General features: G+C 44.3%; 1 long non-coding RNA gene across 1 annotated transcript; it reads right to left on the bottom strand.

Moving 5' to 3' along the window:
* Window positions 1-265: 265 nt before the first annotated feature.
* Window positions 266-1,560, bottom strand: LOC120646201. The gene is made up of 2 exons (XR_005664310.1): window positions 1,220-1,560; window positions 266-643 (listed from the first exon to the last, which is right to left on the bottom strand). It is a non-coding gene; the product is annotated as an uncharacterized LOC120646201 (long non-coding RNA).
* Between the last annotated feature and the right edge of the window lie 1,377 nt (window positions 1,561-2,937).

Raw genomic sequence — 2,937 nt, 5'->3', positions numbered from 1 at the left:
TCACACATTGATGACATAGAGAATGACGTGGCTGTTGACTTGGCGATGGCTGTTGACTTGGCGATGACGTGGATACTAATGATGACGTGTAAATTGACGTGAAAATGATATGGCTGCTGACATGGTAGGTGACGTGGCTAGAGACGTCAGCAACATAGCCCATGAGTGGATGGGCCCAATTCAGAGTGGGCCACCAAGTTGGGCCTGATTTCAGCCCAAGATTAATTATCAGCCCATTTATTAAAATGGAAGTTCCAACCCATAATTCACAATAAGCAATTCCAGCCCAAACTCACATGAATAACAGAATAAGATTTGCATTACATAGAGTTTTTCCATCTATCAGAACTAGCAGTAACATTCCAAGACCACATAATTGACAAGAAACAACAAAAAATAGGTTTCAGCAAGAATCTGAACCAGCAGCACCAAAATTTGGTTGAAGTTCGACCAAAAGCTAACAAACCAACAAAATATGAAGCTGCAGCGGCAAAGTTTGGTTCCTGCAAAAGATGAAGTTCCCCTAAAGCTAACAGACCACCATATCGCTTAACTTTGTTGATTTTGAAGCTGACCTAGAGCAAAATATTTCTTGAGCCCCTCATGGCCTGTTAGATTGCTGCTTTTTGCTGACCGAGAGCCCCTGGCATGCAAATATTAAATCCATGTAAAAGTTCATATTTCATTTTCAACAAACACAGGAGATAGGTCAAAATATTTGCAACACTATGCAGTGGTGTACCATATACTGGATGCTCATGCAACATTTCTTTAACTTGGAAATGAACACTTGTATCCTTCAAACAAAAAAGGATCTACTATAATTTTTTTCTTTAACTTGGAAATGAACTCCTCTAAAGAAAAAATGATACACTATAACTTTGAAAACTGGAAATCAGATGATAAAATGAAAAGGCAAGATTTCAATTCTTGTTCCATAGATTCAGTTAGACATTTGAATGAATATCCGGCATGCAAATTGTTTTAACAAACAGGAAAGCCGTGCTGGCCACTAATGGCAACAATTTAAACTTGTGTGGACGAGCAAGAAAGAATACCACTTTGTACAAGGAAATATACAACCTATAACTTCACCTTTTATTAAGGAACAAGGGACTGCAGATAAAATGACAATGATATACTTTGGCAATGATATAGTTGCAGGTAAAGAACATGTGTGAAAGTAAATTAAATTTGTGACAGAATTTGTGGCGCTTACCATGCAAGGGACATTTCATCGAACACTATACCAGCAGTGCAGGAGTGGTTTGGCCATGGGCTTTGGTTGCTCGCAAGCCTCTGTTTAAGCTCCATGACTGCAGCACACAAAATCAACTGCGAAAAATAGTGAGATCTGCTGGACGAAGCAATGACAGATAGGGAGGAGGTCTGGCAGGACAGACGAGGTACTTGTATATGAGCGCCTGGTGCTCCAGCTCCTGGCGTCAGCAAGAACCATCACATTTGTAGATACCTTGGCCTCGGCAAGAACCATCACCAGGTCGTAAGATTAGTTACAAGTACAGATAATGGGACAGGGCTATAGGCTTTAGGGCTGGATGCACGGATCAATTTTCTCAACTCACCGTGGGACAAGCGCCGCACGGATTTGCAATGAGAAACGGAAGGAGAGGATGAGGATGGAAGAACCTGCACAAGCTGCCATCCTCTGACTAGATCTGAGGGAGGATGCACACCAGCATCGTGATTTCGCGGAGGGTCTCCTCGCGCTAGCGGACAAGGCCGAGCGCCGCCGTGATTTCGCGGCCGCGACCACCTACCTCAAGTCCGCTCGGCGCCCGCCGTTGACCTCCCGCCACAGCTAGTAGCAGTCTTGGAGCCCCTGGATCCATTCCTGCCGCTGGATTGGAGAAGGAGCAGCGGCAGGCGCGGGTGGTGATGCGGCCATGTGCAGCGGCGGCCCGCACGACGAGGCCTTGCCCGGTAGCAGCTCGGATCCATCGACCGTGCCCCCGAATCCGTCGACCACAGCAGCAGCTCGCCGCGGTGCGGTGCTGCTCCGAGCGGCACCAGCGTGCCACCTCCATGCCGGGCTCGGGGCTTCGCGAGGCCGGTGTCGTGCGCCCCTTCACCATGGGCCAGCTGAGGTAGGAGTTGGGGACGCGTGGTGCCGGGCTAGGAGGCGGGGACGCGAGGAGCAGTGGAGGGGGGCGCCGCTGGTGGCGGGGGCCGGCCACGAAGAGGAAGGGAGGCGGGACGACTGTGAGAGGAGGCGCGGCGGATCTGAGGGAGGGGTTAAGGGTTAGGGTTTGCGTCGGAGAGCCGGGAATGACCCGATATTTATCTGATATCAGATGCATCTCAGCTGTCCACTCTGATCCGACGGTTTAGATTAAGGCAGTATCGAGTTGGGCCTTTGATTTAATGATTTGGACTGATTTGAGGTTGTCGTGGCCCATTACATTTTAATATTCTTTTCAATTTTCAACTAATTAAGGTTGCCTTGTGAGTTTTGTTACATGTAATATATTCTTATATACCCAAATAGATTTTTTACATGTAATAGAAAACATATAAATTGTTGTACAGGAGTTTCAAGAATTTTTGAACAGTGGTATATATTGTCAATTAAATGAATTTATGTGTGCTTTTCAAAAGTAATTTCAAGTTGAGCTATGTGCACCACCAAAAAAATTACAAAAATTGTACAAAATTATATTTAGGCTCATATGTTCTATTCTAGTCCATATCTTTAGAGATAGATAACAAATTCAATTATCTTCTATGGACAATTCAAACTTTTTTCTCCAAATTACCACATAATAATTGCAATAATATCTAAATTTGGTCAACAAATTCTAAAAGTTGACATGATAACATATTTTTGGTCCATAATCTTTACATAAAAGTTTTAAATAGTTTTAGTAAAGTTGGATCATACATTGTTCATAAAAGGATAATCTCTCATATAGTTTC

This window comes from Panicum virgatum, chromosome 8K (genome assembly GCF_016808335.1).
Source record: "Panicum virgatum strain AP13 chromosome 8K, P.virgatum_v5, whole genome shotgun sequence".
Taxonomy (NCBI): Eukaryota; Viridiplantae; Streptophyta; class Magnoliopsida; order Poales; family Poaceae; genus Panicum; species Panicum virgatum.
This window is presented reverse-complemented; position numbering and strand designations above follow the sequence as displayed.